The sequence below is a fragment of the Paroedura picta genome, chromosome 12 (genome assembly GCF_049243985.1).
Source record: "Paroedura picta isolate Pp20150507F chromosome 12, Ppicta_v3.0, whole genome shotgun sequence".
NCBI classification, from domain to species: domain Eukaryota; kingdom Metazoa; phylum Chordata; class Lepidosauria; order Squamata; family Gekkonidae; genus Paroedura; species Paroedura picta.
In genome coordinates, this window is record NC_135380.1 from 21,559,379 (window position 1) to 21,580,649 (window position 21,271).

A 21,271-nucleotide genomic window follows, 5' to 3' on the forward strand; every position below is an offset into this window, starting at 1 on the left:
TTCTGCACTAGAGGTTTCACACTGGCCTGCAGGCCAGAGTTTGAACCAGAAATGAATAAACTGGGAGGGGTGGGCCCCAGTGAAGAGACAAATATAGAATAGTACAGACGCACTGGGAAACCAATATGGCAATATAAAATATCCAAATTGGACTTATATAGAGTCGTCTCTCTTCAGTTTCGATTATTCTTTAATTCTTATTTCATACAAGTCCCGACGCGTTTCGTCTACAGCTTTTTCAAGGGACGGTTCTTGAAAAATACAAAAGTAAAATTAGTTGTTGTTCAACATTGATATTAGCAAATTAACAAGCAATGGTCATGAATACATACTTTATATTTGAGGACCAACTTCAACTTATTATGAAATCTCTTGACAGAGTATCTAAAATAGAAATACAATATTCAAATTATTATGAAAACAGGAGTAAAGGTATTTCACAATGATTGTAAACAATGTAACAAGCTAATATTATTATTCTATAGCATTAAACTTATAAAGAAAAGGAAATGAAACAGAGACTTACAAGGTCATACAATAGCTAAACTTAGCTTGTGGCGTTTCAGATGCACCTGAATCAGGGAGAGGAGAATGCTAAATACCCTCTCTAATTATCAACAGCCGGGATACTACAGAATCTTGAGCCAAATAATTATAGTGATTATAGAAAATACCGAAAGTCTAACAAATTGTTCAATCCTTTAGGTTCTAATGTCCCAATTTTAAATAAGTTTCTTCTTGTTCTAATAATTTATTGCCTAGTTTCTTAAAGCATTCTTTTTCAATTTTTTAAAAAACATAACGTAATTCTTCCCATATTTTAGTTATGCAATGTTTTATTTAGTTATGCAATGTTTTACAATAATACCAATGTAAATTAAGATGTGAAGGCCTCTTTAACTGTACCACCAATAGCCTGCTCAAAGCTTCAAATATTTTCATGACCTAATTTGTCTATGTGCAGTCCAGGGCCAAAAGAAATCATTCCAATGTGTCCAGTTGACATCTTTTTTCCCATTTCATACATGTGTTGAACAAAATACCTTTGCAAGGTAGGGTGAGACTTCAGTGCAGATATATGCATCTTGCAGGTATTGCAGTGATTTGGATGTAACAATTCTGTTTGTCTGGTGCAGATGCTTTTTTTGGTAATGGGTATATATGCATTTGGCGCTTCTTGCGGGTGTGAGGAAACGGATGTCATGCTTTTTATAGTACTGGTGCATGATGGGTCCAATGTTATATTGATCCAAATGTTTCCTTTTCTTCCCCCTTATCACAAGAGAAACATGTTTTTCAAGTTAGTTCTGGAGTGATCTGGTCAATTTTGAACTAGATTGTGATGTTCATAATCTTGCAGTTTGATCCCTTTGCTATTTTATATCCAGGTTTCCAGGATATTTGTTCCTGCACATTTTAGGATACTTCGCTAACTGCTTTGCTAAAATGCATGGCTTTAGTTAAAGTGGCCAGTTTAGGGGAGAGGGCCATGTAATCATATTTAGCAGGGGCAAATGGCAAGTTCTGTTTTTTGTTGACACAATAGATAGCATTGCCGATCATCAGAGACGATTTGTCAGGATCAACAACACCCGTGAGCTCATGTTCTCTTTTTGACATTTTCTCATGAAGTGCAATATATTCTCTCTCGCTCACTGTTTTATTTCAACTCCATGCCAAACGCAAATCAAAATTAGTTGCCATTGCCTAGTATTATAAAATTAGTCATTAAAGAAAATTATACCTTAGACTTTCACTGGAACACTTTACTCCTCCCACAGATCCTTCCACAGCTGCAGTTTTGGAGATAAACCTTTATGTGTCCGGTAAGCTGACTGTACCCTGGCCGTTTAACCACACAAGCAAGATCTCCTTGCATCTACATTATGTGCATGTAGGAGTTAAGTGACATAAATGCTGCATCCTGAATGATGAACCTTTGTTAATGAACAAAGCTTTAAATGACTGAATTCCGTTCTAGGACGGACAACATAACCCAATTCCCATCTTCCAGTCTGCCAGAATTAATGGCTTGATAGATGGCTTGTCAGTGATTTTACCCCGCCCCCCAGCCCTTGTTTCCAAACATGCCATCTTCCCTGAGCCAGTTTGGTGTAGTGGTTAGGAGTGTGGACTTCTCATCTGGCATGCCGGGTTCGATTCTGCGCTCCCCACGGCACTGATAAAACTGTTCTGACCGAGCAGTGATATCAGCACTCTCTCAGCCTCACCCACCCCACAGGGTGTCTGTTGTGAGGAGAGGAATGGGAAGGCGACTGTAAGCCACTTTGAGCCTCCTTCGGGTAGGGAAAAGCAGCATATAAGAACCAACTCTTCTTCTTCTTCTTCTTCTTCTGAATTTCTGGGCAAAAACCTTCCTTGGTGAAAGAGGAATGTCAGTACCCCTAATGGTAAATTAGAATGGCATTAACCAATCTTGATGCTTAAATGTACAAAAATATAATTTTATCTATCTGGATTCAACATGGCACTGTCCCACCAAAGGAGGTAGAAAAAATCTCCCAGAATTTCCCAGTCCAGATTTGTCAGCCCTATGCCTCAGTGGCAGTGTTGAGGCGTGGCTGTTGTCACATGGCAAGCTGTGTTTGGCTTTCATTTAGAGTTGTATCTCTCCCCCCCCAATGGTGGAAATTGATTTCACAGGAGTAAATCATTAGCAGAATTTGTAGAAGGTCTGTCCAAGCCACTGACATTCCACTGGCAGTCTCTCTGGAACACTGGGCCAAAATGAGACCAATAACTCAGGAGGCAAAGCCCAGCCCAGGAAATATTGTAAGAGAATCCAGCATCTGGCTTCTCCTTTCAACAGATGTTCCTGACCTCAAACGTTGACACCACCAAGTCACCAGCCTCAGAGGCCACCCCAGACTGCTGACATCCTAGCCAAAGCATTATTAGTCCTTCATGCCTCCTGCTCAAATCTCATAACTGGCTAAAATCAGAATCAATGGTTTTAAAAATAGTCATGTTATAGAATGAATAATGCAGAAGAAGAGAGCTCATGCAAGCTCTGTTTGCAGAACAGGAATGCTCTGCACAATTCTGCTTTTTGATCACACAAGAGTTTGTATTGATTTGTTACAGATTTTTTTTCTTGAGAAAGAGTCCCTACACACCTAGGCAGATGCAAAAAGAACCAAGAGGGTAGGGCCTATGGATGCCAATATTCAGGTGGGACCTGGTGATATCTCAGAATTACAACTCCAGACAACAGAGTTCAGTTCCCCTAGAACAAATGGCTGCTTTGGAGAGTAATCTCCATGGAATTATAACCCGCTGAGGTCCTCCCCTTCATAAGCCCCACCCTGCCTGGGCTTCACTGTTATGTGGGCAATCTGTGCCACAGAACTTGATGCAAATAAGGGCTTGAAATCTGCACAATCACAGCCAATCAAAAGACATATGTAAACTCTCCAAATGAACCAATGAACTGCTCCCGCTTAGGACCAATCAGGTTCTTTGGCGGGCTCTTGTTTATAACTTTGTATTTTACAGCTTAAAGCCAGCTTGTCAAGCACTGTCCTGCAACAACTCTTCGTCACTCTCAGCAGGCAGCTGGCATCTAGGCAGGAGGTGACACTTCTCCTTTTAGCTTAGAGCTCTGCTTGTAGCTTCCTCCTGTGTTTCTCTGATGATGTAAGTGATCCTAGAGGTCTAGAAACAGGCAACTGGCTTTCACCTGTTGGACCAGAGCTGGGAGGTGTCAGTGATTTTGCACTAGCTCTCAAGTGTAAATTCTGGTGTGCCTGCACCTCCTCCTCCTGTTGGTAGCCTTCTGCTGCCCCTGGGTTGGCTACAGTGGAATTTTCCTTCTCTGAGGAGTCCTCAACACCACTGAGCTGTGGCTTACCCACATCACTAAATGACCATTGAGGTCCTTTCCAGCTCTGCATCCATCTGTACCACTCCCATTCTTAGGTTGTGCCAGCTGCAGGTACAGGGGTGTATGGGACAGGAGGAAAAAGAAAATACACAGAGCTCATTTCTCTCCACAGAGAAAAGTATTGTGTGTTTTCTCTTGAGGATACAATTCTAGGGCAAAGCACCCTAATTATATGGGCACTATAATTGAAAAATGAACTCACCAGACACCTTTAATTTGTGGTCTGGACTTATTTAACCTGTCCTGAAAAAAACCACAGATGTGCTAACAAAGCCTCTTGTGCTGCCTGTTATGTACCCCGTGCAGACGTTGCCAGCTTTTAAACTCATCTCTTGAGCTAGCCCTTTAATGCCATTTTCAGCTGCAAGCATTTATCAGGTGATGCTATTTGATTTCATGCCAATCTTCAGCCGCCCATTTAATTACTCATTCGTAATGAAAGGAGCCAGGCAATTTTCTCCTGTCCCACTGGCAATCTTATTAGTGTGTCGCCTCTAGAGGCAGCATGTCAGTGATGCTCATTCTCAGGTAACTGTACCCAGAACTACACCTGAAAGCCTGGCTTTCACTGTCAGCAGTGAAATCCTGGTGATTTATTGATGGCAGCACAGATTTGCATCCCTGGATTACAAAAAGATCCATACATGATTTAAAGATTCCTACAAACCAACGATTTTGAAAACTATCGGTTATGGAGAAAATAGCTCATCGGGTAAAGCTGATGGTGACAGAATAAAAACAGATGTCTTTAAAACAAGAAAGTTTTATTATCCAGATTGCTTGTACTAGTAAAGCCTCTGACCCTGATTGGTTGAGCTGGCATGAATACACGGACTGTTCACAGACATTCCAACAGCTCTGTGGACAATTCCATTGAAACTTTTGCATGTGGCGGATTTTGTGAGGCAGGAGGTTGAAAAGCAGAGAGATTGCCTAGGTTAGCGATCCCCAACCTGTGGGCTTTTGGAGACAGACTGAAGACAAGGAAGAGGTAGAGAGATTAATGGGTGGGGTGCTCTAAAAGGAATCTGAGGGAGATCTATGTAAAAGAGGGAAAGGAATGTGCACATTGGCTGCAAGTTTCTACTCAACATCTGCCACAAGAGGGTAAGATAGCTCTGATAAGGACCGTGACAAGTCATTCCGCACTTGTATAATAATGCACTTTCGTGCTTTTGCAGCAGTAAAATCTACTTCTAAAAGGCATTGGAAGTGTATTAATCATTGGTCAGTTTCCATGATGAGACCATATCTACCAACCCAAAAATCGCATTTTGTCCAGATGGCCAGTATTTTGAGCCTGCCCTGCCTCCAGGGAGGTGTGGGTGGAATGCATGATTCTCCCCTGCAACATAGTTTATGGTGTATGGGTGTGTGTGTGGCGGGGAAGAAATGGCTGAGCATTCTACCGTGAGCTTCATGGCAGACTGGAGACTTGAACTCAGGTCACTCCGGTTCTTGTTTGACACTCCTGTCATGACATTGCACTGACTTATATAGCATAGCATTGTGGTATTTGTATTGCTAAAGTTCTTCAAAGTGGGGTCTATTGGGGATTTGATGTGGGGCTGGGTGCAGATTATATATGCTGCTGTTAGCTGGTACAAAGAAGCACTGAAAGTATTGCTGGCCTTTGTGGAAGATGCTAATGTTAAGTCCTTGCAGAGCGAGTAATGAGAAAGTAGAATGAGGATGGATACTGGATATGAAGCCTGAACTATTCTCCCTCCCTTGACTGCTAGTGCAGATAGACCTCAACATTCCCTAGGCTACCTATCTGACTATAATTGAGACTCTTCCTTATCAGTCTGCCCCCTATAAGTCTGGAGCAGAGACTCTTACACAAAATGAGACTAGAAGCAATCAAAGGTCATGGGTCTATAAGGGCAGAGAGGTCAGAACAAGGAAGGCAAGTAGCTGGAGGCCTCAAAAATAGCACCTGTTTCCATGGACTAAATACGTTTTTATTCTTTTCTACCTTTTACTAGCTCTTGCTTATTTCTGAAATAAGAAGAGCAAGAGCTGAGCTTGTTTTTCATACCCTACTTTTCACTACCCAAAGGGGTCTTAAAGCAGCGTACAAATACCTTTCCCTTCCTGTCCTCACAACAGCACCCTGTGAGGTAGGTGAGGTGGAGAGGGCTCTAACAGAACAGCTCTAAGAGAACTGTCATTAGCCTAAGGCCATCCAGTTGGCTATATGTAAAGGAATGGGGAGTCCAACCCAGCTCTCTAGATTAGAGGCTGCCACTCTTAACCACTACAGCAACAAACATAGAAGGAGAAAAGGAAACTTTGTTTTCACAATACTTCCTACTCCTAGCATTGTGAGCCCAAAGTCAGGAGCCCACAAATAGTTTTATTACAATTTCCCCCCAGTTAGAAAAGGAGCAAAATGGTAAAACACCAATAGTAAAAATGATCAGATAATAATTACTGGTGAGCAGATGAGAATTCCCCGAGAGCTCCCTGTTTCCACCATGACAATTTTCTGCCTTCTGCAGCTAAGAAAGCATCCAGCATTGCGGGGAAATGTGGAAAATATCCTTGCATCTCCCATTCAGAGTTCCTCCTCCAGTTCTGGCTATTTGACAAATGGCAGTTCGGAGTATCTGTGTCACCACCTGCTTTTCCCTGGTTTAAGGGGTAGGAAAGGAGTCAGACAGTGCGGGAAATGCTGTTATTTCCTGTGGTTTCCAATTATTGCTCAGGCTTCTGTCAATTTTTAGCACCACAAAGACCTTGACATGAGACAGGGAAGCAACTAGGATGGGCAAGCGGCAAAAAAAGAGAGAAGGAAGACAACTTTACTTTCTTTCTTGAACATTTACCGGTTCTGGTATTTGCTAGGATCCTTCCTCCATGAAACTCGGGGAGGGTATATGAGTTACTGGAAAGACCCCCATGCACACATAGTGCCCCAGCTCAGACTGGTTTTGCTCCAGCCACAGAAAGGATATTATTGACTGGTCCGTTCTTTGAGCTATGGGATGCACAAATGTAATAAAATCAATCGATAATAATAAAGCACTTGAAGGCACAGCATCTTTTACAAACATGAATGGAAATGCTCTTCCGTTGTGTTAAAGAAAGAGGAAACCATAGACTGGCTTTTGTGTAGCTTTCTCAAAATGGGTCCAGGTAGCTCCAAGACATTTTTTTTAATTAGTAGGAGAGAAATGGGAGAGAACTGGGAAGAAGCCTGGCTTTTCAGCAACTAGTGGGGCATCTTCAAGGCTGCATGTAGAGGGTGTAGTTGCAGAAGGGATTTGGCTCAGTGCCAGAGCATCTGCATTTATTGCCAAAGGTCCCAGTTGGGTTCAGCCCTTGGTATCTCCAGCAGAAAGGATCAGGTGGTCGGCATTGTAAAAGGCCTCTGCCTGAAATATTGGATAGCTGAGGCCAGCCATTATACTACTGACCTAGCTAGACCAGTGGCCTGAGTCAGTGTAAGCAGCATTTTGTATTCATATAGCACTGCAGAGCGAAACTGATGCCCTTTTAACAGACTGGGTGTTAACCTGTTTCCCTGTTCTCAGGATACACAAGACAGAGCTGTTCTGCCAGACCTATGGCTGAAGCCAGGAAATGACATCATGAAGATGCCGGCCTCCCTGCTTGAGAACCCACCTGACCTCTACCAGTTAAACATCAACCAACTCTCAATAGTCTAAAACTATGAGGTAGCCAGTTTTAACAATGATTGTAATACTTTAATTCTCCTCATATCTCCAGTATATTTGAGTCAGGAGATTCTTGGAGATCAGAGGGGAGAAGCCCGGGGAGGGTGAGGTTTGGGAAGAATAGGTACCTCAGTTGAGGTGTAATACCGTAAAATGTCTCCAAAGCAGCCTTTTTCTCCAGGGGGACTGTTCTCTATAGCCTGGAGACTGATTGTGATTCCAGGGGATTTTCAAGCCCCATCTGCCCACCAGCTCCTCTCCCGGGCAGCGATGTTGTCAGGGCTACACTTTGGGGCAGAGGTCCAGGGTCCCAGCCCACAGGGTTAGCTGCATAGGAGAGGAGACCAAGACTTTGTAACTGAAGTGTACGTCACTTTCTTGAAAGGCCCTCTCCATAAAACCATTACATCCAGAGTCTATGGGACTGCACCAATGCACAAAGGAGTGTGTGTATGTATAGGGGGATTGCAGTTTCTGCACAAGTGTTATGTCAAAGATGGAAGATCTGAGCATGGCAAGGGGTGGGGACCGTTTTTTACAGGTCCACAGCCCACCCTCTGTATACCTGAGTGGAAAATGTAACAGAGTCCCACTCATGGATCGCCTTTGCATCTGCAATGAGGGTCAGACTTACTTGAGTGTAAATGATATAATCGCATATGTACAGGAGTATTAGTACCATTGCTTATAGATTGCCCCCGTGAGAAACCTGCAAGTATTGTTACTGGATTCAAAAAGCGAATTAACAAATACAGTGGCTGGATTTGTTTGGCTAGGTGCTAGAATCAGAAAGAACTGGGCTGTTAACATAGAGTCATTCTATGACTGGTTCGTGTTGACTGTTCATCGCTAAGCTTTGTTCTCAGGTTACCAGCTTTGTTTGATGTGCCTTTTTAACATTTAACCTTATTTAGTCCATACCCCAGGGTTGTTATTATCGCTACTATGCTTTATCTGTTATTTATTTTTGGCCTATGACCGTGAATAAATGAGTAGTACTACAGGCCCACAGGTACGCAACAAACACTTCCTTCCCTTCCTCCTACAGTGGTGAACCTCAGCATATTTCTGGTTAAAGTGTTCACCACAGCGAATTAAAAATAAATACTAGCAGAATTAAAGGTGTGTCTGCATGCCCCCTCCTGCTTCTGCAAAAGCCAGGACATTGGGAGCAGACTATTGTAGTCAGAGATGCCTAAAATCTTTCCCTTAATGGAACTCTTTTATCCATCTCGGTTTCTAGGCCAAGAGGGACCCCCACACAGTCACTTCATGCTTTAACTAAGATAAAATGTCACCATCAATCCATTCCTTTTTAAAGAGGAATGCCCTCTTGTTGACTGTTTAAAGCAGGGGTAGTCAAACTGCGGCCCTCCAGAGATCCATGGACTACAATTCCCATGAGCCCCTGCCAGCGGTTGCTGTAACTATTCAATAGCAGCCACTCCACAAAGGCCAGCATGGTGTAGTGGTTAGGGTCTCCCACTTGGATCTGGGAGATCCAGCTCTGAATTGCTACTCTGCTGTGGAAGCTCACTGGATGACTTTAGACCTGTGACACATTCTCAGCCTAATTTATCTAAAAAGCTTGTTGTGAGGAAACATTGGAGGAGAGGAGAATGATATGTACTACTTAGGGTCCCTCAAAATATGTTGGCTGGTGGATGGGAAGAAGGAAGTAGGGAAGGGACAGAGGGAAAAGTGGGGGAGGAGAAAATTAGAAGCCCCTCTCCCACAAATGTATTTATTTATTTTACTTATATTCTGCCCTATCCAGCAAACATCACCCTCCTGCCTTAATATCTACCTCTGAACAATGGCCGTTGAGTGTGCATCAAAAATTCCACACAATGGTTCTGTGTTCAGAGATGTTTTTTTCCCCTACGCATCTGGGGTACTGCACAGGTTTGCAAATTGAGGGTTTTAACAGACAAATCCAGAGAATGCTGAGATCACAGCTGGCATTCTGGGGTTGCCAAGTACCTTATGCAACGGAGGCTTAACCTAAGCAACTGTGGCATGATGGAAAGTTTAGGCAAAAGCAGCAGCAGCAGCAGCTGTGGTGGTGGTGAGATAAAGCAGAGAAAGTGCTCTGAACACAGAGTGGGAAACGGGAGGAAGAGAAAGGGCTGGGAAGATTGAGAAAGTGGAGACCAGTGTAGGAGTATGTGATTTCGCTCCACCACAAGCCCTGCAGGTCCTCAGTTTGTACATTAAATAACTGACAATGACTGCCACAAAATCTGCCTCTGCTGGATGAACCCTCTCACCCTGACTGAGGAGAGGGTTGGCCTTGCCCTGACCGTTAGTAATTAGAGGTTGCACGACAGAAAGAGGCTATAAAAAACCAGCACAGTATGCACCATGTCTGTGAGCCAACAAATCCTCCTGCATCTCACCGTGTCTTTTCCAGAGAATTCCGCCCAGCCCTGTTGTGCTGGCGTCAAAGCATGGAATAAGGGAATAGAAATAATGTCTGTGCAGATATGTTTGACAATAGCTTCAGCACAAGGCAGTTACTGGGAGGCCATTTGGAAACTTGCTGTGTTGACTCCAGGGGAAAGTAACCCCAGAGAGCTGCTACTGTCATATGTCAATCAAATAATCAAACTTTCTACTACAGAGGAGGTTGCTCATTACAAGTCTGCACGATTCACAGCCTTTGCTTTCTTCCAATCAGACAGATTCAGATGTTTAGCAGCAGGAGGAAGTTTGAATCCAGAAGCACCTTTAGCGAGCTTTTGTTTTGGTTTAATTCCAGGGGAAAACGTAGTGAAGAAAATAAATGTCAGAATTGGAGAATGATGGGCAGGTGTGTCCTTAATTGTGGAATGCAGTGAGTAATTAACTGAGAACCAACCATTAGGCTCCATCCATCTCTATTTAAATATGGAAGCGACTTTACAGCATCTTCTCTCAAGTGAGGCAATTGGCTGTGTAGAGTTATCAGTTACAAGACCAAGAAACCTGTAGGAGAACACTTCAGCCTTCCAAGATATTCAGTGGGTAGCCTCAAAGGAACTGTTTTATTGCAGTGGAACTTCAGGGGCAAACTAGAAATGGAAATTGCTGAATTGCAAATTTTTACAGGTTCAGGATAGTATAAAATGGCTCACATGAAAGCTAGAGACATCAAAGTTGTAGAGGTCTTCTCCAGATTCTCCTCTGCCTACCCTCCAAGTTATCCCTAGTTGCTTTGAAGTTTGGTCAACATTAAGATTGAGCAGAGACAGTCTGTCTGGAAATGTATCTGTTCACAAACCACCACAAAAAGCCTGAAAGTTTGCAGAAAGTTCCTGACAGTTGACCTGCCACAAACTTTTCTTCACTTTACAAGCCACGAACCACCTCAGCTTTAGTTTGTGAGCTGGTTTGGGCCCATCCCTAACTGGTTGCTTCCTCTTTTCCCTCTGGCCTAGCTGCTGTGAGGATGAAGATCTGAGCTGGAACCTTATTGTGGCTTAATGAGGAACCCACAGGCTGGCTGCACAGCACAGAGATTTCAAGTCAGTGCTGAGAAGGCTTTCTCACCCCATTTTTCTGTTTGATACAAAACATTTGCTTGGACTTCATTGGAAAGCATGCCAAGGACAGAAGAGTCCCTGGTGGTTAGTAACACATTAAAATCTCCCAGGGCGAATAATAGAAGGAAATGGATCCTAACTACTTTGCAAAGAAGAGATTATTCCGGGAGAAAAGAGGCGTCACAATTCTGGCTCTTGGGAATACTCACTAATCGAGCAACAGCAAGTTCAGTGAACTTGTAAGTAATATGAACTAGCCTGCGGTGTTGTCAGACTCCGACAAGTACAAACTGATGCATTATTCACAAGGTGCAAAAGCCCTTCTTCCCTCTGCTCCGGCTGCCAAGGAAACAGCCTGTGTTCCATTTGGTCCTATGATGTAAAGAGATGCTTAATAGGGGTCAATAGGGAAAGTGGTTGCATTCAGGAAGCAACGTGGCCAGAAGGAGTGGGCTTGTTCCCTGAATGGAGTTTGTCAGGAGGAAACAGGAGGCAAATGTCCCCAGCATTAGAACAAACCATCATATTATAAGGTACGGGGAGGCGGATTTTGCAAAGAAAATGGAGTACCAACTCTTACAGGCACTGCAAATCTTGTTTTCCCAGTTCTTCACCTTTGGGGGTACTTATGTTAGTCCAAAGTCAGAATAAAAAATATCTTAAATAAATAAATCATATAGAGCAGGGGTAGTCAAACTGCGGCCCTCCAGATGTCCATGGACTACAATTCCCAGGAGCCCCCTGCCAGCGAATGCTGGCAGGGGGCTCCTGGGAATTGTAGTCCATGGACATCTGGAGGGCCGCAGTTTGACTACCCCTGATATAGAGCATAACCACTTCCATCTCTTTGTCCAGGCCTCTTTTTAAAAGAAAAGACAATTTAATTCCAATAGAATGCAGGCTTGAGACTAGCTACACTGGGGATAGATGAGAACTGCCTCTAGGCTGTATAAATTAGAAGGGACCCGATACTTTATTTCCTATATTCAAGACACACATACCAAATGAGTATGGGCAGGATGGCCAGCAAAATATTTTGTTCAGCTGTACCTTTTTTGGCCCATTGCAAGGCTGAATATAGCTTGTAACTTTAAACTGGAGGGGGGAAAACAGTATCCTACAGATCCCTTTCAGGATCCTTGCCCAGGATCCAGGCACAGCTGGAATCACAACATTATACATGTCCATGACTTAGCATAAATTCTGCAGAACTCATGATAACACTGGGGGGGGGGGTGTTTGTGTCATTATATCAGGGTGTAACTAAATCCTGACAACTCCTCTCCCTTAGGGGAGAAGCCTGCGGAATAAACAAAGATAATAAGCAAAGCTGCATGGCTAAGAGCCAGTCTACATGTTTGGACTGTGTCATTTGAACTGTGTCATTTCTCAATGCAGATTATTATCTCATGATTACAACATGAAGCTGTGATAGCATAACACAAACGCTTGGGTCTAGTGCAGGGGTAGTCAACCTGTAGTCCTCCAGATGTTCATGGACTACAATTCCCATGAGCCCCTGCCAGCGTTTGCTGGCAGGGGCTCATGGGAATTGTAGTCCACTAACATCTGGAGGACTACAGGTTGACTACCTCTGGCCTAGTGCAACCATCGCAGATCCAAAGGACACTTTTTTGCTACTTTGTCAGGTGGATTTACGGACTCATTGCAGCTTCCAAGTCTGGCTTGTATTCCAGTTCCAGATAATGTCATGCTCCCTCTTCGGATGCCCATCAGCAAGCCCATTACATTATAAACTCCTCTGGGACAAGACTTCTTCCCTCACAAAGTAAGAGCAGTTTATAGTAAATTGTTAAAAGAAGTCAGTTGAGGTCACAGAAAGAGGATGAATATAGAATTACACTTTAGGGCTCAAGTACCCTGGAGTTTGGCAACTGGAACACCAGATGTGCAATTTGGCCCAAAAGCTCTGCATGGGAGCCCCAATTCTGGATCAGGGTCAAGGTACTTGAGAAGGGGAGTAGAAAGCAACTCTGCCTCTACCCAGTTCCTCTAACAGAAAACCTAGGCATTCAAAGACCCTGGTGCAGCCTTTCTCAACTTTTTTACCATTGAGAAACCCCTGAAACATTCTTCAGGCTTCGAAAAACCTCAGAGGTGATGCGATCATACAGAATATGGTTGGGAAGCACAGCTATGTACATGCCTACCTAGGGCCCCTCCCCTTAACACCCCCTCCAACCCCACCATTGGCCGTGGAGGGGGGGGAACAGGTTGACATGACCATATATGGCCATAACACCTGATAAATGTTAAACAAATTTTAAAAATATATTAACATTTAATTAACTCCCACCCATTCAGGAAACCCTTCCAGGGCCATCAAGAAACCCTGCCTTAGTGCAGGGGTAATCAAACTGCGGCCCTCCAGATGTCCATGGACTACAATTCCCAAGAGCCCCCTGCCAGCATTCGCTGGCAGGGGGCTCATGGGAATTGTAGTCCATGGACATCTGGAGGGCCGCAGTTTGACTACCCCTGCCCTAGTGAGACAAGTACTGCACTGTCTTTTACCTTTGTAAGCCACTTTCTTGAATTATGGTCTGTCATGCCTTACACAGGGTCGGCCCCCCACTCATCATTTTCTATTCTTGGTGTATTGTCTTTTGGGTGTCTTATGCTGTCAATAATCCACCTTGAGTCTCAGTGAGACAAGTGAGCTATAAATGAAGAAAATAAAACAAATACAGGCATCTATCTTTTTGTCCCCAATTGGGACTTACAGCCAGCCAGCAGGGCAATTGTCATTAGGGAACCGTGCCTGAGTGAGGAGACAAGAGTTAATCCCCCCTTCTTCTCCAGCACCACAGCCTCAATCCAGCTTCACCCCACAATTGCTTTTAAAAGTAAAATACACATCTGGCTTTCCACTAACATAATTTTAGTAATCAGAGGCAGTTTGGCCACAAATCTTCATGCGTCTTTGGCATCTGATGCAAATAATTACGAATGTGCCCTACCTGAAGTTCATTATGGTAATAACGGGTAGAGGATCTGCAAGTGAGCTGTATTTTCCAGAGGAAGCCTGTGGAAGAGAAATCCCTAACCTTGTTGGGAAAGACAGACAGCAGTCTGCCTGACTTGTGAATGCTGATAATGGCAATCAGCTACGCAAACGTTTATAAATTACGATTCAAAGTCAAAGTTTTGTGTTGAATCAGCAGTCAGCCTTGAGTGAAATGTTTCCCTTCCAAATTGCAACCTTGGGATCTCAACTTCCCCTGGTTTTCTGTTCAGGCCATTTTGCAGCTATGTGGGGCCTGCCTGGGAGGGAAAAAGTGGGCACCCCTGTGGTTCAATGGTTGAACAATTGCTTTGCATGAAGAAGGTCCCAGGTTCAACCCCCAATACCTCCTAATGTGGAAGACTTGGACCTGAGAAAGGCAAAGTTTTTATACCCTGCTTTTCCTCTCTTTTAAGGAGTCTCAGTGGCTTGCAATCTCCTTCCTTTCCTCTTCACACAATAGGTACCTTGTACCTTTAAAGATCTGGATACCCGCTGGGACAAATTGATTCTTTTTCTGGTGGTGGAAGCGGGGTATAGCAAGGCTAAGTATAAGGCAGCTTCATGTGTTCAAATGATGGCAAAGGAAAGCTCTGGAAAGGGTTAAACCCCACCTCTTCCTGTCCTTCTCTGTAGGATACTTCCCCCCAATCATCAGGCTTGGCAAACGTGTCTGGGAACCCTCTGTATGCAATATGTATTCCTCGCCTTCATGGAAATGTTCCTGACTTCAAGGACTTTGTAATGCAAATATAAAGCTTGTGTTGGCCAAAATGCTTCTTTCCTGCCTTAAGTGCTCATTCTTATGGATATAGCACTTCAGAGCACTCAGAGCAGTGCATAATAGTCCCAGCAACTTTTAAACTCTGTCAGTAAACCTCTGAATACTGGACAACACTGGCTTCTATGCCATGTTCACCTTCCACCTGATCCTCCTGTGAGGCAGTGCTTGTCTGCCTTCCTTTTTGGAGTTCTGTGTTTGAAACTCCCAGAGAATTTTAAAGAGCATGGGAGACCTATTTGGGTAGGGACTACATAGTTGAGAATGTTCACTGTTGAACTCCCAGCAGGGGCCTTTTCCAACACAGCATATAGCACACCCAGAAACAATGTAATATGTAGAGTACTTGTGGCACAGAGTGGTAAGCGGCAGAAATGCTGTCTGAAGCTGTCTGCCCATGAGGCTGGGAGTTCGATCCCAGCAGCCGGCTCAAGGTTGACTCAGCCTTCCATCCTTCCGAGGTCGGTAAAATGAGTACCCAGCTTGCTGCTGGGGGGTAAACAGTAATGACTGGGGAAGGCACTGGCAAACCACCCCGTATTGAGTCTGCCATGAAAACGCTGGAGGGCGTCACCCCAAGGGTCAGACACAGGGGATACCTTTACCTTTTAAGCAGAGTACTTGGCTTGCCTGTGATTTCTGAGGGTCCAACTTTAATGGCTTCCCAGTAAAGGCAAGTTAAAGCTATGTAGGTCCCTGTCTGGGACTGGAGCCTCAAGGGTTCAACTCTTGCATCTCTACATGGCTGCACTGACTGAAACCCAGGCCCCCAAGCTGTCATTTCACAAAAAGACAAGGCATGAACCAGGATTAAAGATGGCACAAGGACACCTCCCCCTTTGCCATTCCCATGCGTAGGGCAGGTTGTACACGTGCCAGCAGAGGAATAGGCAGAGTATGGTTTTGTACCACCTGCATGCCTTTCTGATCAACAATCTGTAGTGTTATTAATTTTCTTCCTGTGACACTCAGAATCGGCTTTTGCTGCTCATTCTGTGCTCTGTAAGGTCAGCGGCTGAAATCCCAAGACAAAGCTGCAGCACAAGAAACTCTTTCAAAGAGCCATATTTCAGTTTTACGACCTGAGACATATACAATTCCATTTTCAGCGTGAAAGCAGATACAATAAACACAATCCTTTAACTTTGATCCAGTGGGTCATCAAAGCTACATTTCTTGCAGGCAGAGTAGCAAGACGATAAATCCAGCCCTTTAAAAGTGGCATGTCCTCTTTAACAGACGACACTGCATAACACAGCAAGGAGAAAGGGACATAAATTACAAAAGGATGTCTTAGCATTGTGCATTCTGGCCGGGCAGGAAGAAGTTCCTGGGATCCTTTGGAAAACCACACTGAAGACTTCTGGAGAGGTTTGTCGGACAACAGTGGGTCTGGGCTGCCCATTAGGCTACCAGTTCAGCAGACCAAGAGCACCAGAAGGTTGGGAGGATGCCAGGGGCAGCCCTAAATGGTGCCCCAAGCCTCAGAGCTGCCACCAGGTTTCATGGCATTCTGGCCAAGCCCTGCTCACCTGGCCTGCTTTCCCCTGGATTCTTTAGGCTGATCCTGCACTGAGCATAGGGTTGGACTAGATGGCCCGTGTGACCCTTCCAAGCTCTATGATTCTAAAGGAGGGTAAAGAAGAGTTAGGTGGCTGCCAGCTTTATGGCCCTAGGCAACACACCCATCCAGCAGGCAGCAGGTCTTTCTTGCCACCTAGGTCCATGTGTGTCCCCAGATCCATGTGTGCCTGGCATGGGGTACAAAGGGGTCAGCTCAGGGCTCAGTAGATCGGCATGTGCCCAGAGCACAGTGCAGGGCGAGGGGGGTTGGCTGGCAGCTGACTTAGGGACTGGAGGCCACTCTGGGCAGGGGGCTAGCAAATTCCACCCACAAATGCACACCATGTGATGAAAGGGAACTTGAGCCTACCTTAGACTTTGGTTCCACTTCTGCCCCTAGAACTGTTAAGAAATCAGTGGCCAAATATCCAGGATCTGCCACCTGTATACAAAACTGCTGCTTGTCAGACTACACATCCTGCTGGCTCTTTGCAGAGACTCCTTTGGCAAATCCCACCAGTAATTCACCTACCAGTGACAGGAGGAGAAGAAGAGTTGGTTCTTACACGCCACTTTTCTCTCCCCGAAGGAGTGTCAAAGCGGCTTACAGTTGCCTTCCCATTCCTCTCCCCACAACAGACACCCTGTGAGGTGGGTGAGGCTGAGAGAGCCCTGATATTACTGCTCGGTTGGAACAGCTTTATCAGTGCTGTGGCAAACCCAAGGTCACCCAGCTGGCTGCATGAGGGGGAGTGCAGAATCAAACCCAGCAGTCCACCAGATTAGAAGTCTGCACTTCTAACCACCACACCAAGCTGGCACCAAGAGTCAAGGCATAACAGCCCGTTAAACAGGCTCTAGTTAAAGACACTCCTGCCATATCATTTGCACATTGCAAGGGATAAAAGGGAGCAGGAGAGAAACTTATACGCCACCCTGAGCTCACTGGAAGAAGAACAAGATAAAAATCCACTACAGAAGTAATCCACCCATAATTAGTTGCAGACCAGAGAATGGAGCCAGATGTGACTGACATATGGAGTTGTTCATGTGCCTGCTGTAGCCATGGAAGGATGTCTGATTTTTACATCTAAAGAGACAAGTGGGTAAGAGAAGCTGGACCTTCTCCTGCCTTCTTGTCTGCCTGCAACAGTCTGCTTTACATACTCCCCCCCCCTCCACAGTCCAGCTCATTTGGGTATTAGAGATGAGCAAGAGGACAAAAGAAAACAGCACAGCTCTGCATTCCACTCCAAATGGCAACTTTTCCTTTCCTTCTGCATGACATTGTTGTGCAGTCATTCACAGTTTTCTCAGTCTCAGTATATTTCCCCTCAAACCTTTTTGGAAAGCTTATGCTCATAGTGTGTTTGGCCACTCTGTGGATAGGAAGATGTGAATTTTCAGTGCCATCTTGTCTATAGAAACATAGAGTTGGAAGAGACCCCCAGGGTCATCTAGACCACACTCCTGCACAATGCAGGAACTCACAACTACCTGCCCATACACAGTGACCCCTATGTACCCCCATCCCCCGAAGCATGATTTTATAAAGAAACTGTAGTAGATGTATCAATGCATCTACCATTTATTTTTACTCTGGAAAAGAGCAGTCTGGTGGAAGGGTGAGAAAATGGTGGGCACAGGCAGCTACTCCAGAAAATGCCTCTATGTAGACCCTTAATTGCTGCTGCAAAGACCTCTGCATTCACAGGTGGCAATGCAAGCAGGATGGAGAATGGTCCCCAGATTGGAAGCAACCATAAACATGCAGCTGGAGTAACTGTAGGCAGCCAGATTCTCCAAATCTGCATGTGCTTGTACCTTACGTACATGTGCAAGAGCACCTTAGGACACAGAAACAGGGTGTGGCTTCCAGTAGTATGAGCAACTGCCAAAGATGGAAGAAGGGGATAAACCTTCAAGCCAGAGCAGGAGGAATTGGAACCCTCGTCCTGTCACGTTTCCCCAGACGACTGGAGAAATTCAATCCGAGGACTATAAATCTTGCAAGCCACACAAAAGGAGAACGAATAAGACTTAAAGCCATGAGCTTTTCCTTTTGAAAAAAAAGTCATGTTCTAAAAGCCCTCTTTGCCTTGGAATGAAACATTAGAGGTTCCCACATGACTGTGTTGTCTATAAATCAAAGTGATGAACGGGACTACAGAGCAAGAGGGGGAAGCTGATCCCAGTTTTGTATTGCGGGAGGTTTCCTTGGGATGTTAGTGTAGGGAAGTATTCTGCTGACCATTATGGGGCATTATTTGCATTCATATGGGAATGATTACCCTTGGCTAGAGCTAGACATTAGTTTCAAGATGGATTCAAGTGGGTAGTCCTGTTGGTTTGAAGCAGCAGAGCACAGTTTGAGGTGCACCTTTAAGACCAGCCAAGTTTCATTCAAGGTATAAGTTTCCCTGTGCAAGCACAGATACTTGCTTGCACCCGAAAGCTGATAGCTGGAACAAAATTTTGTTGGTCTTAAAGTTGCCACTGGACTCAAACTTTATTCCGATATTTTCAAGAGCAATAATTCTCTCTCTCTCTCTCTCTCACACACACACACACACACACAAACACACACACACATTGTTTCCTAAGAGGAATGGGAGAGGAATGGGAAGGCGACTGTAAGCCGCTTTGAGCTTCCTTCGGGTAGGGAAAAGCGGCATATAAGAACCAACTCTTCTTCTTCTTCTAATGGGCTCTGCAGGTTTTTGAAGAACAACAGGATAGGCTGCTGTGGACAAGATGTATACAGCATGTGATATTTTACGCTTGATGTTGTGATTCATCATGATCTTCAGGAAAGGCAGAGTGTACTTTGAAAATAAACACAGAATATAAACATGTCCTGTCCTCCCCGCCTCTCTTCCGATGTCGCTCTTCAGGACTGAAGGGCTACCTCCTCTTTCCCCTCCCAGTACACTGTCCATTTTAAGGCTAATTAGCTTCCCTGGTAAAGTTACCAACCTCCAGATAAGGCCTTGAGTTCTCCCAGAATAGCCGTTGTTCTCCAGACTCCATTATCTCAGCTCCACTGGAAAAAATGGCAGCTTCAGATCCAAGGGGAGATCCCTCCCCCAACCCCTCCCATCACAGACATTGCCTCCAAATCTACAGGAATTTCCCAGACCACATTTGGCAATCTGACATCTCAGAGCTGATGATCTGATAACACCATTGATGTCCCTGGGCAATGTGCAGTCACAGCAAAGCCACAGGACATGTTCCAAAGCATGATTTGAGTTCTCATTGGTCAACGAGGAGAGGAGGCCAGTTCTGCCTGAGTTGCCATGTCCCAAGCTCCTCCGCAACACGAAGGGTACCATAGAAGTCTCCTAGGGATCCCCCAGCCCAGCAGTCAATGCAGAGAGGTTCTCCAAAGGTTAATTTGGACAACGTTGTAATAGGAGAAGGTCTCCTCCCTAAGCCAAACATCAGGGGCAGCTGAGCAAAAACCTAAGTGGTTTCCGAGGGACATCTAAGCTGACTGCATAAACAGAAAAATAACCGGGTCATTCACTGTCTCCAAAGACTAACTTTGCCAGGATTCAAACTACAGCTGTGCGCGTTTTCTCCCTCCTCATTCCTCCCCCCACCCCAAGCATTGGAGAGCCTTTTCTACCAATCCAGCGTGGCAGGGGTTTCCGAGCAAGCGGTGAAACTGCTCCTTTTTTTTTGGGAGCAGAAACGAAACACGATCTAGATCAATGAACTGTGGTGGCCTTTGGACACGATTTGGTGGGCGGTGTACTCAAGCTCTTTCTGCAGTGCTTCCTGGCCCCTAGGAACACACATCCTTGCACATAGCCCAGCTCACGTCAAGATTCAGAGGATGTGGCTGCTGCTGCTCCAGCCAGCCGAGCCAAGTGGAGCACTCAGCATCTGCAAACCTTTCAGCCCCCACCCTTGTTCTATTCGGGAAGCTGCTGCTCCAGCTCTTCTTGGCTGCAGGGGAGAGATGACTGCTTTTGCTGAGCTGTAATCCATGCTGAACACTTTCCAAACCATCCCCCCCCCTCCCCACACGCTGCTTTGGCTGGCATGCCCAGTCTCTTCCAGATGACTGCCTCGGGCTCTGCTGAGTCGGCAGAAGAGCAGTCGGGGAAACGGGACCCCTGTGGCTACTCACTGGCATGGCCTCTCCAAGGTGATCTCTTTAACATCACCCAATGCCCCAGAGGGAGCGTGGTTGTAAAAGCAGATGAGTCTGCTCCGAGGTGAATGGTAGCCTTGGGACACCAAAGTTTGCTTTCATTGGCTTGTCAATGTTCCCTTGAATTCAAGCCGATGGAAGCACTTCCTTCTGGAAAAATGGAGCCCTCGGCCTTTCGCAACACCTGGCATTTGGGACGCAGGGAAAGGAACTGTGGCCAAGTGTTCCAGAGTAGAACGTGCTGCATACCTTGCTTTGTTCAGCTGTATTGGCTGAGGACCAATGCTGAAAGCTTAAACGCACTGATGTGCCACTACGCATTAACAGGAACTACAGGCCGTAGGCTGCCACACCTCATCTGGGAGCTGAAGGACTGAAAGCAGGAAGCTTGCTCTGCCTCCCCCACTGGCTTTACCTGTCGGTTATGGAAGGTAAATCTGCTAGAGGTATAATGGGAGGAAGGTATCATCTGTGCCACCTATATCCCAAGATTACCTTTGCTTTCTGATCTCTCTCCCCTCTTGATAAAATCTTAGTTCTCCTTTGCCTTTGGGAGGCTATTTTTTAAAAATATATTTAATTCATGAGCTAAAATTGTGATTCTTCAGATCATGGCCTCTTCCCCAAAT

The 21,271-nt window shown here is 45.1% G+C and overlaps 1 long non-coding RNA gene across 1 annotated transcript; it reads right to left on the reverse strand.

Annotated features, from left to right (window-relative positions):
- Positions 1-213: 213 nt before the first annotated feature.
- On the reverse strand, positions 214-4,125 carry LOC143821926 (uncharacterized). Its single transcript, XR_013225979.1, has 3 exons — positions 4,107-4,125; positions 333-384; positions 214-251 (listed from the first exon to the last, which is right to left on the reverse strand). It is a non-coding gene; the product is annotated as an uncharacterized LOC143821926 (long non-coding RNA).
- Between the last annotated feature and the right edge of the window lie 17,146 nt (positions 4,126-21,271).